This window comes from Ascaphus truei, chromosome 4 (assembly GCF_040206685.1).
Source record: "Ascaphus truei isolate aAscTru1 chromosome 4, aAscTru1.hap1, whole genome shotgun sequence".
Lineage (NCBI taxonomy): Eukaryota > Metazoa > Chordata > Amphibia > Anura > Ascaphidae > Ascaphus > Ascaphus truei.
In genome coordinates, this window is record NC_134486.1 from 2,654,613 (window position 1) to 2,669,371 (window position 14,759).

Consider the following 14,759-nt stretch of genomic DNA (forward strand, 5'->3'; position numbering starts at 1 on the left):
GACTCACCCCCACCCTGCCTGTATTGGTTCTCTGGTATGTTTAACTCATTGATCCCCTGCCTATATAGGACTCACCCCCACGCTGCCTGTATTAGTTCTCTGGTATGTTTAACTCATTGATCCCCTGCCTATATAGAACTCACCCCCACGCTGCCTGTATAGGACTCACCCCCACGCTGCCTGTATAGGACTCACCCCCACGCTGCCTGTATTGGTTCTCTGGGGGGAGGTCGTGTGACTGTTAGATTTATACATCTGAAATCAGTTAAGGGTGTAAGTAAGTAGTACTCGCTCTCCCTGAAGGGTGTAAGTAAGTAGTACTCGCTCTCCCTGTAGGGTGTAAGTAGTGCTCGCTCTCCCTGTAGGGTGTAAGTAAGTAGTGCTCGCTCTCCCTGTAGGGTGTAAGTAAGTAGTGCTCGCTCTCCCTGTAGGGTGTAAGTAAGTAGTGCTCGCTCTCCCTGTAGGGTGTAAGTAAGTAGTGCTCGCTCTCCCTGTAGGGTGTAAGTAAGTAGTGCTCGCTCTCCCTGTAGGGTGTAAGTAAGTAGTGCTCGCTCTCCCTGTAGGGTGTAAGTAAGTAGTGCTCGCTCTCCCTGTAGGGTGTAAGTAAGTAGTGCTCGCTCTCCCCGTAGGGTGTAAGTAAGTAGTGCTCACTCTCCCCGTAGGGTGTAAGTAAGTAGTGCTCGCTCTCCCTGTAGGGTGTAAGTAAGTAGTGCTCGCTCTCCCTGTAGGGTGTAAGTAAGTAGTGCTCGCTCTCCCTGTAGGGTGTAAGTAAGTAGTACTCGCTCTCCCTGTAGGGTGTAAGTAGTGCTCACTCTCCCTGTAGGGTGTAAGTAAGTAGTGCTCACTCTCCCTGTAGGGTGTAAGTAAGTAGTGCTCGCTCTCCCTGTAGGGTGTAAGTAAGTAGTGCTCGCTCTCCCTGTAGGGTGTAAGTAAGTAGTACTCGCTCTCCCTGTAGGGTGTAAGTAAGTAGTGCTCGCTCTCCCTGTAGGGTGTAAGTAAGTAGTGCTCGCTCTCCCTGTAGGGTGTAAGTAAGTAGTGCTCGCTCTCCCTGTAGGGTGTAAGTAAGTAGTGCTCGCTCTCGCTGTAGGGTGTAAGTAAGTAGTGCTCGCTCTCCCTGTAGGGTGTAAGTAGTGCTCGCTCTCCCTGTAGGGTGTAAGTAGTGCTCGCTCTCCCTGTAGGGTGTAAGTAAGTAGTGCTCGCTCTCCCTGTAGGGTGTAAGTAAGTAGTGCTCGCTCTCCCTGTAGGGTGTAAGTAGTGCTCGCTCTCCCTGTAGGGTGTAAGTAGTGCTCGCTCTCCCTGTAGGGTGTAAGTAAGTAGTGCTCGCTCTCCCTGTAGGGTGTAAGTAAGTAGTGCTCGCTCTCCCTGTAGGGTGTAAGTAAGTAGTGCTCGCTCTCCCTGTAGGTTGTAAGTAAGTAGTACTCGCTCTCCCTGTAGGGTGTAAGTAAGTAGTGCTCGCTCTCCCTGTAGGGTGTAAGTAAGTAGTACTCGCTCTCCCTGTAGGGTGTAAGTAAGTAGTGCTCGCTCTCCCTGTAGGGTGTAAGTAAGTAGTACTCGCTCTCCCTGTAGGGTGTAAGTAAGTAGTACTCGCTCTCCCTGTAGGGTGTAAGTAAGTAGTACTCGCTCTCCCTATAGGGTGTAAGTAAGTAGTGCTCGCTCTCCCTGTAGGGTGTAAGTAAGTAGTACTCGCTCTCCCTGTAGGGTGTAAGTAAGTAGTACTCGCTCTCCCTGTAGGGTGTAAGTAAGTAGTGCTCGCTCTCCCTGTAGGGTGTAAGTAAGTAGTACTCGCTCTCCCTGTAGGGTGTAAGTAAGTAGTACTCGCTCTCCCTGTAGGGTGTAAGTAAGTAGTGCTCGCTCTCCCTGTAGGGTGTAAGTAAGTAGGTACTCGCTCTCCCTGTAGGGTGTAAGTAAGTAGTGCTCGCTCTACCTGAAGGGTGTATGTAAGTAGTACTCGCTCTCCCTGTAGGGTGTAAGTAAGTAGTACTCGCTCTCCCTGTAGGGTGTTAGTAAGTAGTGCTCGCTCTACCTGTAGGGTGTAAGTAAGTAGTACTCGCTCTCCCTGTAGGGTGTAAGTAAGTAGTACTCGCTCTCCCTGTAGGGTGTAAGTAAGTAGTGCTCGCTCTCCCTGTAGGGTGTAAGTAAGTAGTACTCGCTCTCCCTGTAGGGTGTAAGTAAGTAGTGCTCGCTCTACCTGAAGGGTGTATGTAAGTAGTACTCGCTCTCCCTGTAGGGTGTAAGTAAGTAGTGCTCGCTCTCCCTGTAGGGTGTAAGTAAGTAGTACTCGCTCTACCTGAAGGGTGTAAGTAAGTAGTACTCGCTCTCCCTGTAGGGTGTAAGTAAGTAGTGCTCGCTCTCCCTGTAGGGTGTAAGTAAGTAGTACTCGCTCTCCCTGTAGGGTGTAAGTAAGTAGTGCTCGCTCTCCCTGTAGGGTGTAAGTAAGTAGTACTCGCTCTCCCTGTAGGGTGTAAGTAAGTAGTGCTCGCTCTACCTGAAGGGTGTATGTAAGTAGTACTCGCTCTCCCTGTAGGGTGTAAGTAAGTAGTGCTCGCTCTCCCTGTAGGGTGTAAGTAAGTAGTACTCGCTCTCCCTGTAGGGTGTTAGTAAGTAGTGCTCGCTCTACCTGAAGGGTGTAAGTAAGTAGTACTCGCTCTCCCTGTAGGGTGCTTACCTAGGATAACAGACGTCCTTGGAAGCTTACTAAAAACACAATAGTAAAGGGAAGGGGAGAGTAGAAATATCCTTTTGTAAGGTGCACTCCTAATTAACCCTAAATAAGCCGGGATGCAGAAAAATGCCATGCTGTTGATCGTACCGGTTGGTATCTCTCTTGGTACAAATAAATCCTATGTCCTGAGGTATAACAATGGCTAATAGGTTAGTGTGGGGGTAGCATGTATAGGAACACATACCTTGGTGTATAGGGTATTTGTGGAATCGTCCTAAATAATTATAAAATCAACTTTAATACATTATATTATAAATAAATACACCCAAACTTATAAAAACAATTAAAAACAGGGCGTGTCCAGGACGTCAACGAGGATGGTCGTGTGAGAGGAGAGCTCAGCAGACCCTCGTGCATAATCTTATTTAAAAGCACTTTTTCCCCCCGATTTTCGGACCCCAAGGTGCTGACTTTGGATGTCCAAACAAGCAGAGATGGCGAACAAGCAAAAAACGCAGCCTGCACATGGGGCAACGAAGTTCTTCACCCCCTCGCAAAAGGGCACCGAAGCGGCCTCTAAAATCCAAGATGGCGCCGGCTCCTCGGGCGCACGAGGCACAAAACAGCAGGCCCTAGAGCGAGAGCGAGGAGACGAAACACAGAGCCCTGAAACAACCCTTACAAGGGAATATATGCAGGATCTGATGACAGCCATGCTGGATAAACTACATGTCTCGATCCAGAGCGATCTGCGAGCGGCTGTAACGGAGCTCCGACAGGACATCACAGGCCTGACAGAACGCACCTCCGCTCTGGAAACTAAAGTGGAGGAGACACTGAAGGCTCAAACGGCCGCGGAGGACGAAATATTCAGATTGGGGCTAGAGGTCAGCAGTCTGAAAGATACACTGGAGGACCACGAGAACCGCGATAGGCGGCAGAATATCAGACTAAGAGGAATACCTGAATCGATCCTCCCTGACCAGCTGAAACCTTACCTCATCGACTTCTTCTCCTCAGTATGTGAGGACCTGGAGGTTAAAGACCTGGAAATGCACAGAGCCCATCGTGCCCTGGGACCGCGGTCGGACGACCCGAACAGAACAAGGGACGTCACAGCTCGCCTCCATAGATACGCGGTCAAGGAAAAAATAATGATGGCCTGCAGGATGAAGGAGCCCATCACGTTCCGGGACGACCACCTACAAGTCTATAACCATCTTGCAAAGCTCACAGTCGGCAAAAGACGTGAGTTAAAACCGCAACTAAGATGATGAGAGAAAATGGGATCAAATATAAATGGGGATTTCCATTCAAACTAATAGTGAACAGGAACGGAAAGTTCCACGCTATAAGACGCCCAGCAGAGATAACACGACTGGCCAAAGCGGTGGGTCTCACCCCTCCTCCGACGTGGGACTCCGACATCTCCGGGCCCCAAGGCCAAGAAACGGAAGAACCACCGATTAGCGCCTCGCAGAGACTGGCTGGCCAAAAACAACAACCAAGAAGATAAAGAACTCTGACTAACCTGTATTACTTTGATCCCAGTTCACAGTTGTTCCACAGTTTTACTCAGTCACGTTGACGGAGGAAGTCCTGAGAGTTAAGAGAAACCCAGCAGCAGCAAGCCAAGACCACCGAGGATCCACGACAGACGAACCCCAGAAGCAAGCATCACAGCCGTCGACAAAAGACCTGACTCCCACCGCTTCCAGATCCACAGAGGACGGCAAACCAGGAACCTCCGCCGAGATGCAGATAGGGGATAAAGTCACCGACCCGCCCGACCTTCAGCCAAGGACCCGGAGCAGTTGTCTGTGATCTGCCTGTGCGGAGAGGCAAGAGAACGAAGGATCAGAGCCTTCGGCGTGCGGAGGGAGAGAACGACTGGGAAAGAGCTGTTGCCCCCCTTTTTTCTTTCCCTCTCCCTCCCCACCTCCCCCGCTGGCGCAGCACTCTCTGGTCAGCACCGGCTGAACGGCCGGGAATATAAACTGGCGGGTCCGCAAACGGCCACCGAGGGATGCGGCCTAGTGCAGAGACCCAGGGTAAAAACCCCCACCTTAACCGTGAGTACTTTAACCCACTAAGCTGGACTCCTAACATTAAAGGCGAAAGGCACCCCGTGAGCAGCCTCTGAGCCCCAAGGAGACAAGGCAACCGATAGGTCCACAGACTGTGTATGACGGTATACCCATGCGATACCCACAGACAAACATTACTCCTACATTTGGCACAAAGCCGAGGATGTTACCAACTATCATGGTTATTATAGTTATTATAATACATGTAATCAATGTGACCAATACTGATCCCCCCCCTGCCCCCAAAAGCCTCCCGCTGGTGTTATGTTAACTTCCCTAGCTGGAAAATTCACTCCACGCGATAGAGGGAACAAAACTGTTAAATATTGTTAATTGTTGCAGAATCTAAGGTTCAAAAGAAATGTTTAAGGATCCCGAATCTTTCCTCCCTACTCTACCCCCCCCCCCCACCCATCATCTCCCCCCCCCCTTTCTCTTATTCCCCTTTATCCCCAAAGGACCTATAGTGGGAAATGGAGATAACAATGCGGGGAAAGGAGGGGGAAGTGCTTAGTAACGGCGCCAGCGGGTCTGGACCCCTCTGATGCCCTCCGGTGGTTGACGCCGGAACCACCCCCAAAGGGCACAATTGCCCAAATGCCGGTCGCCCATGGACCTGGCGACTTGTTGTTAGGTCCCAAACTGGACCTAATCACCACTATCTACTATCCGCTGACCCTGTCCCAGCGGATCTTTACCCCCCCCTCTCCTTCCCCTCCACCTCCCCCCCCCTCGCCTCCTCAGTATACTGGGTTTACCTCGCAGAAAAAGGACACAGGTCCCAAATGTTTGCTGGGGTTATGCAAATCCCTAGACTACAAAATCAAGACCCCCCCCCCCCCAGTGGGAAATGAGGGGCCCTAAGGGTTCACGATACAAACAAACCAAATGGCTACTAAGGCCCCAATTAAAATATTATCATTAAATGTCAAAGGACTGCAAAATAACAGAAAAAGGAGACTGGCTCTCCAAGATATGAAAAAATCAGGGGGAGACATCATATTCCTGCAGGAGACCCACTTCACATCACAAGACCCCCCAAATTTACTCAAAAAAGTGTTTCCAACGTGCTTTTTCGCTTCATTTAGTAGTAAAAAGCGGGGAGTGGCCATACTAATTAAACAAGGCACCCCATTCAATCATATCTAAAGAGAAGCGGACCCAGAGGGTAGATTTTTGGTGGTATATTGCTCACTGGCGGGTTCGGCAATTGCCCTGATTAACGTATACGCCCCAAACGAGAATCAAACAGAGTTTCTAACAAAAGTTCTCGAGGGCATTGACCCTGGATATCTGTCGTCGATGTTAGTGGGCGGTGACTTAAACATGGTCTCCAACCCCACGGATCAGATCAACTGCAGTGGGTAACCCTCGTACAACCCACTCCCAACACACTGGGAAAAGGCTCAGAGGAATACTGAATGGGTTCTCATTGGTAGACGTATGGTGAACCCAACACCAGGGCCAGAGGGACTACACTTTCTACTCAGCGCCTCATCAGACCTATTCGCGTATAGACTACTTTCTACTAACCAAAAATGTCCTAGAGGCCTCTGCTAATTCAGATATTGGCCCGATCACCTGGTCAGATCACGCCCCCATTACCTTGACCCTATCAGTACCATTCGAAAAAAAACTACATCCTACTCCTGGAGACTAAATGATTCCTTGCTAAGCCATCCTGAGATAGAGAGATCAGAACCTCACTTAAGGACTATTTCTTCTTTAACTCAGACTCAGTCTCCTCTCCAGCAACCCATTGGGAGGCCCATAAGGCGACAATAAGAGGCAAATTTATCTCTATTGCGTCCCATAGGAAAAAAGCCAAGCAAAAATTGATCAAGGAGCTTACAGATAACATTATCGCGCTGGAGCAAGCTCATAAAAGTAACCCCTCAAAAAGAGCGTACAAAACTCTAACTATAGCCAGATCAGAACTTAAACAAGCCCAGCTCGAGGATGTAGAAAAGACCCTTAAGTGGACAAACCAACAGTACTATGATAAGGGCAACAAGGCAGATAGACTTTTGGCTAGTAGACTGAGAGGAGTACAGAAGAGATCCCAAATAACGGCGATCAAAAATAGATCTGGTGAGATACAATATAGCGATGCCAAAATAGCAGCAGAGTTCACAAAATATTATACTGAACTATACAACCTAAGATTAAAAAATGGCCGACCTGAATCAATAGCATCAGAATCCATAAAGAAATACCTAGACAGTTGCCACCTCCCAACTTTAACAGAGGAGGAAAACACAGTCCTCAACGCTGAAATCACAAAAGAGGAACTGGAAGAGGCGGTCAAGGTGCTGAAACTCTCTAAGTCCCCTGGTCCTGACGGCTTCACCAATGTTTACTACAAGAGATTCTTACCAATACTATCCACGCATCTATTAAAAATGTTCAACCATTTTATGGAAGGAAACCCAATCCCAACCTCAATGTCTCTCGCCAACCTAGCGATTATTCATAAGGAAGGCAGAGACCCGATGCAATGTGGAAGCTACCGTCCGATCTCCCTTCTCAACAATGACCTCAAACTATATAGCAAAATACTAGCAAATAGGCTAAACCCTATCTTACCAAGAATTATAAATATAGATCAAGTAGGATTTGTCGCGGGCAGGCAAGCCTCAGACAATACTCGTAAGATAATCAATATTATAGACCATGTCCACCTCACAGGCACCAAAGCAATATTTCTAAGCCTAGACGCAGAGAAGGCATTCGATAGAATAGACTGGCTCTTCCTAGACCAAACCATGCGTAAATTTGGCTTCAAAGACGCATACCTAGAAGGGGTCCGCAGACTCTACCAAGACCCGTCAGCAATGGTAAAACTACCAGGGGGCAGCCTCCAGAGATTTAACATTAAAAACGGCACGAGGCAGGGATGCCCGTTGTCCCCTCTCCTCTTTGCACTCACTATTGAACCCCTGGCGGCCACCATTCGGAACAATGTAGACATTCAAGGAGCCGCAATTGGACAGAAGCGATATAAGATATCACTGTTCGCAGATGATATCATCTTAACACTCTCCAACCCCAAATTTCCCTCCCCAACCTTCAAAAAGAACTCAGAGACTTCGGACAAATATTGGGATACAAAATAAATAGTGATAAATCTGAAGCATTGAATTTAAACCTGCCCGAGCCAGAGGTGAAACTCCCCAAGCTAAATTTTAACTATAGGCGGAGTTCCTCTTGTATCAAATATTTGGGAGTACAGATATCGAGGAACTACCAATCCTTATATCAGCATAACTATCCGGCCCTATTTCGGAAAACCAAACAAGACTTAGATAAATGGGAAGGATATCAAATATCATGGATCGGGAGAATGATCTCGGTTAAAATGAACATACTCCCCAGATTGTTATGCTACTTCCAGACACTCCCGATCCACATCCCTGGCTCAGAATTAAAGAACATCCAAAAACAAATCTTTCCCTTTATCTGGCACGGTAAAAAACCTAGAATCGCCAGGGCAGTTCTGCTTGCCTCAAGGGGGAGAGGGGGCCGCGGAGTCCCGGATATTATTAGGTACTACCAAGCCACCCAGCTGCGACAAGTAGTAGTCTGGAATGCAGACCCAGGCCAATGTTGCTGGCTGGATATAGAAGCTCAATCCGCCGGCACGCCTTCTCTGCCAGCTTGCCTTTGGTCCCTGAGCAGGGAAGACATGCAGACCTGTAAATTTAAATTAGGCCCGATGACACATACATGGGAGGTCTGGACGAAATGTAAATTCAAATTCAAGCTCACGACCTCTAAATCTCAACTCATCCCAATCCTCAAAAACACCAAATTCCCACCTGGTTGTGAGCCAAGACAATTTGACCAATTCACAGTTAAGAATATTAGGGCAGTTGCCGACCTCCTGAGCTTTGGCCAGTTCCTGAGTTATCAAAGATTACAAAACAAATATGAAATGGCAGGACTGAATGTATTCAAGTACCTCCAAATCCGACACTTTATCCAAACGCTCTCCCCAACATTGGAATTTCCCCCTCTCACCAGCTTCGAAAGGCTGTGCAGAGAGACGGCCCATCAAAAAGGTCTTATAACACAAATTTATGCGGAGTTGGAGAGGGCGACAGAGCCCCCCACCCACGATTATATGCTGAATTGGGAAGCAAAATTGAACATAGTTATAGACCGAGAGGACTGGGAAATTATTTGGGAATCAGCCTCAGGAACTTCCATATGTACCACAATCAAGGAAAATATCTATAAAATACTGTATCGCTGGTATCTTACTCCAGTCAGAATAAATCAAATCTACCCTCTGGCCTCCGACCTATGCTGGAGAGGCTGCGAACAAAAGGGAGACATGGCCCACATATGGTGGTCGTGTCCGGAAATTCAGAAATATTGGGAAACCATACAGTCTATAATTAGAGAGGTCACAGACCTCACAATACCTATTGATCCGCTGACCTACTTGTTGGCCAGGCCGATAGAGAATATTGACCGATCAACAAGAAAATTAATCTCCTTCATACTCACGGCGGCAAGGTGTGCGGTGGCCGCCTCATGGAAGAAGGTGTCTCCCCCCCCCCCCAAGCAAACAGTCAAGAAGAGAATTCAGGAGGTAATGCTGATGGAAAAGCTATCAGCATTTCTGAAAAGGACGACGGTGTCCTTCTATAAAGTATGGGAGCCATGGCTGACCCAAACAGCAGACTAAAAATACCCCACTCCTAACCCGCCATAGAAGAGATATAGGCTAAAACCTTAATGAGAAACTGAGGAGATCGGGACCCGCCCCCTTCCTCCCCCCCCCCTCTCATCTCTTCTCTTTCTGTTTCCTCCCCCCCCTTCGCAAGTCCCTTCGGCCTATGAGAACGGGTCGGGGACCTGCGGAGACTTTTTCTCCCCTATCACAAACAGAGAAAAACACTGTATTAGGCTCAGAGTTCCGTGTAATAATGTATACTGTATTAGGCTCAGAGTTCCGTGTAATAATGTATACTGTATTAGGCTCAGAGTTCCGTGTAATAATGTATACTGTATTAGGCTCAGAGTTCCGTGTAATAATGTATACTGTATTAGGCTCAGAGTTCCGTGTAATAATGTATACTGTATTAGGCTCAGAGTTCTGTGTAATAATGTATACTGTATTAGGCTCAGAGTTCTGTGTAATAATGTATACTGTATTAGGCTCAGAGTTCTGTGTAATAATGTATACTGTATTAGGCTCAGAGTTCTGTGTAATAATGTATACTGTATTAGGCTCAGAGTTCTGTGTAATAATGTATACTGTATTAGGCTCAGAGTTCTGTGTAATAATGTATACTGTATTAGGCTCAGAGTTCTGTGTAATAATGTATACTGTATTAGGCTCAGAGTTCTGTGTAATAATGTATACTGTATTAGGCTCAGAGTTCTGTGTAATAATGTATACTGTATTAGGCTCAGAGTTCTGTGTAATAATGTATACTGTATTAGGCTCAGAGTTCCGTGTAATAATGTATACTGTATTAGGCTCAGAGTTCCGTGTAATAATGTATACTGTATTAGGCTCAGAGTTCCGTGTAATAATGTATACTGTATTAGGCTCAGAGTTCCGTGTAATAATGTATACTGTATTAGGCTCAGAGTTCCGTGTAATAATGTATACTGTATTAGGCTCAGAGTTCCGTGTAATAATGTATACTGTATTAGGCTCAGAGTTCCGTGTAATAATGTATACTGTATTAGGCTCAGAGTTCCGTGTAATAATGTATACTGTATTAGGCTCAGAGTTCCGTGTAATAATGTATACTGTATTAGGCTCAGAGTTCTGTGTAATAATGTATACTGTATTAGGCTAAGAGTTCCGTGTAATAATGTATACTGTATTAGGCTCAGAGTTCCGTGTAATAATGTATACTGTATTAGGCTCAGAGTTCCGTGTAATAATGTATACTGTATTAGGCTCAGAGTTCCGTGTAATAATGTATACTGTATTAGGCTCAGAGTTCTGTGTAATAATGTATACTGTATTAGGCTCAGAGTTCTGTGTAATAATGTATACTGTATTAGGCTCAGAGTTCTGTGTAATAATGTATACTGTATTAGGCTCAGAGTTCTGTGTAATAATGTATACTGTATTAGGCTCAGAGTTCTGTGTAATAATGTATACTGTATTAGGCTCAGAGTTCTGTGTAATAATGTATACTGTATTAGGCTCAGAGTTCTGTGTAATAATGTATACTGTATTAGGCTAAGAGTTCTGTGTAATAATGTATACTGTATTAGGCTCAGAGTTCTGTGTAATAATGTATACTGTATTAGGCTCAGAGTTCTGTGTAATAATGTATACTGTATTAGGCTCAGAGTTCTGTGTAATAATGTATACTGTATTAGGCTCAGAGTTCTGTGTAATAATGTATACTGTATTAGGCTCAGAGTTCTGTGTAATAATGTATACTGTATTAGGCTCAGAGTTCTGTGTAATAATGTATACTGTATTAGGCTCAGAGTTCTGTGTAATAATGTATACTGTATTAGGCTCAGAGTTCTGTGTAATAATGTATACTGTATTAGGCTCAGAGTTCTGTGTAATAATGTATACTGTATTAGGCTAAGAGTTCTGTGTAATAATGTATACTGTATTACGCTAAGAGTTCTGTGTAATAATGTATACTGTATTACGCTAAGAGTTCTGTGTAATAATGTATACTGTATTAGGCTGAGAGTTCTGTGTAATAATGTATACTGTATTAGGCTCAGAGTTCTGTGTAATAATGTATACTGTATTAGGCTCAGAGTTCCGTGTAATAATGTATACTGTATTAGGCTCAGAGTTCCGTGTAATAATGTATACTGTATTAGGCTAAGAGTTCCGTGTAATAATGTATACTGTATTAGGCTAAGAGTTCCGTGTAATAATGTATACTGTATTAGGCTCAGAGTTCCGTGTAATAATGTATACTGTATTAGGCTCAGAGTTCCGTGTAATAATGTATACTGTATTAGGCTCAGAGTTCTGTGTAATAATGTATACTGTATTAGGCTCAGAGTTCTGTGTAATAATGTATACTGTATTAGGCTAAGAGTTCTGTGTAATAATGTATACTGTATTAGGCTCAGAGTTCTGTGTAATAATGTATACTGTATTAGGCTCAGAGTTCTGTGTAATAATGTATACTGTATTAGGCTCAGAGTTCTGTGTAATAATGTATACTGTATTAGGCTCAGAGTTCTGTGTAATAATGTATACTGTATTAGGCTCAGAGTTCTGTGTAATAATGTATACTGTATTAGGCTCAGAGTTCTGTGTAATAATGTATACTGTATTACGCTAAGAGTTCTGTGTAATAATGTATACTGTATTACACTAAGAGTTCTGTGTAATAATGTATACTGTATTAGGCTCAGAGTTCTGTGTAATAATGTATACTGTATTAGGCTCAGAGTTCCGTGTAATAATGTATACTGTATTAGGCTCAGAGTTCCGTGTAATAATGTATACTGTATTAGGCTCAGAGTTCCGTGTAATAATGTATACTGTATTAGGCTCAGAGTTCCGTGTAATAATGTATACTGTATTAGGCTCAGAGTTCTGTGTAATAATGTATACTGTATTAGGCTCAGAGTTCTGTGTAATAATGTATACTGTATTAGGCTAAGAGTTCTGTGTAATAATGTATACTGTATTAGGCTCAGAGTTCTGTGTAATAATGTATACTGTATTAGGCTCAGAGTTCTGTGTAATAATGTATACTGTATTAGGCTAAGAGTTCTGTGTAATAATGTATACTGTATTAGGCTAAGAGTTCTGTGTAATAATGTATACTGTATTAGGCTAAGAGTTCTGTGTAATAATGTATACTGTATTAGGCTAAGAGTTCTGTGTAATAATGTATACTGTATTAGGCTAAGAGTTCTGTGTAATAATGTATACTGTATTAGGCTCAGAGTTCTGTGTAATAATGTATACTGTATTAGGCTCAGAGTTCTGTGTAATAATGTATACTGTATTAGGCTCAGAGTTCCGTGTAATAATGTATACTGTATTAGGCTCAGAGTTCCGTGTAATAATGTATACTGTATCAGGCTAAGAGTTCCGTGTAATAATGTATACTGTATTAGGCTAAGAGTTCTGTGTAATAATGTATACTGTATTAGGCTCAGAGTTCTGTGTAATAATGTATACTGTATTAGGCTAAGAGTTCTGTGTAATAATGTATACTGTATTAGGCTCAGAGTTCCGTGTAATAATGTATACTGTATTAGGCTCAGAGTTCCGTGTAATAATGTATACTGTATTAGGCTAAGAGTTCCGTGTAATAATGTATACTGTATTAGGCTAAGAGTTCCGTGTAATAATGTATACTGTATTAGGCTCAGAGTTCCGTGTAATAATGTATACTGTATTAGGCTAAGAGTTCTGTGTAATAATGTATACTGTATTAGGCTCAGAGTTCTGTGTAATAATGTATACTGTATTAGGCTCAGAGTTCTGTGTAATAATGTATACTGTATTAGGCTAAGAGTTCTGTGTAATAATGTATACTGTATTAGGCTCAGAGTTCTGTGTAATAATGTATACTGTATTAGGCTAAGAGTTCTGTGTAATAATGTATACTGTATTAGGCTCAGAGTTCTGTGTAATAATGTATACTGTATTAGGCTCAGAGTTCTGTGTAATAATGTATACTGTATTAGGCTCAGAGTTCTGTGTAATAATGTATACTGTATTAGGCTAAGAGTTCTGTGTAATAATGTATACTGTATTAGGCTCAGAGTTCTGTGTAATAATGTATACTGTATTAGGCTAAGAGTTCTGTGTAATAATGTATACTGTATTAGGCTAAGAGTTCTGTGTAATAATGTATACTGTATTAGGCTCAGAGTTCTGTGTAATAATGTATACTGTATTAGGCTCAGAGTTCTGTGTAATAATGTATACTGTATTAGGCTCAGAGTTCTGTGTAATAATGTATACTGTATTAGGCTCAGAGTTCTGTGTAATAATGTATACTGTATTAGGCTCAGAGTTCTGTGTAATAATGTATACTGTATTAGGCTCAGAGTTCCGTGTAATAATGTATACTGTATTAGGCTCAGAGTTCTGTGCAATAATGTATACTGTATTAGGCTCAGAGTTCTGTGTAATAATGTATACTGTATTAGGCTCAGAGTTCTGTGTAATAATGTATACTGTATTAGGCTCAGAGTTCTGTGTAATAATGTATACTGTATTAGGCTCAGAGTTCTGTGTAATAATGTATACTGTATTAGGCTCAGAGTTCTGTGTAATAATGTATACTGTATTAGGCTAAGAGTTCTGTGTAATAATGTATACTGTATTAGGCTCAGAGTTCTGTGTAATAATGTACAGTATACTGTATTAGGCTAAGAGTTCTGTGTAATAATGTATACTGTATTAGGCTCAGAGTTCTGTGTAATAATGTATACTGTATTAGGCTAAGAGTTCTGTGTAATAATGTATACTGTATTAGGCTAAGAGTTCTGTGTAATAATGTATACTGTATTAGGCTCAGAGTTCTGTGTAATAATGTATACTGTATTAGGCTCAGAGTTCTGTGTAATAATGTATACTGTATTAGGCTCAGAGTTCTGTGTAATAATGTATACTGTATTAGGCTAAGAGTTCTGTGTAATAATGTATACTGTATTAGGCTAAGAGTTCTGTGTAATAATGTATACTGTATTAGGCTCAGAGTTCTGTGTAATAATGTATACTGTATTAGGCTCAGAGTTCTGTGTAATAATGTATACTGTATTAGGCTCAGAGTTCTGTGTAATAATGTATACTGTATTAGGCTAAGAGTTCTGTGTAATAATGTATACTGTATTAGGCTCAGAGTTCTGTGTAATAATGTATACTGTATTAGGCTCAGAGTTCTGTGTAATAATGTATACTGTATTAGGCTCAGAGTTCTGTGTAATAATGTATACTGTATTAGGCTCAGAGTTCTGTGTAATAATGTATACTGTATTAGGCTCAGAGTTCTGTGTAATAATGTATACTGTATTAGGCTCAGAGTTCCGTG

At 43.2% G+C, this 14,759-nt stretch overlaps 1 protein-coding gene across 2 annotated transcripts in view; it reads right to left on the reverse strand.

Annotated features, from left to right (window-relative positions):
• The window catches only part of LOC142492496 (uncharacterized), a 300,526-nt gene that overhangs the window by 234,016 nt on the left and 51,751 nt on the right, over positions 1-14,759 (reverse strand). For both annotated transcript variants that reach the window (XM_075595159.1, XM_075595160.1), the window contains exons 2-3: positions 4,194-4,491; positions 3,661-3,927 (exon numbers count right to left, since the gene is read on the reverse strand). The gene's annotated coding sequence lies outside the window, so the exon portion shown is untranslated. The remainder of the gene's footprint in view (positions 1-3,660; positions 3,928-4,193; positions 4,492-14,759) is intronic.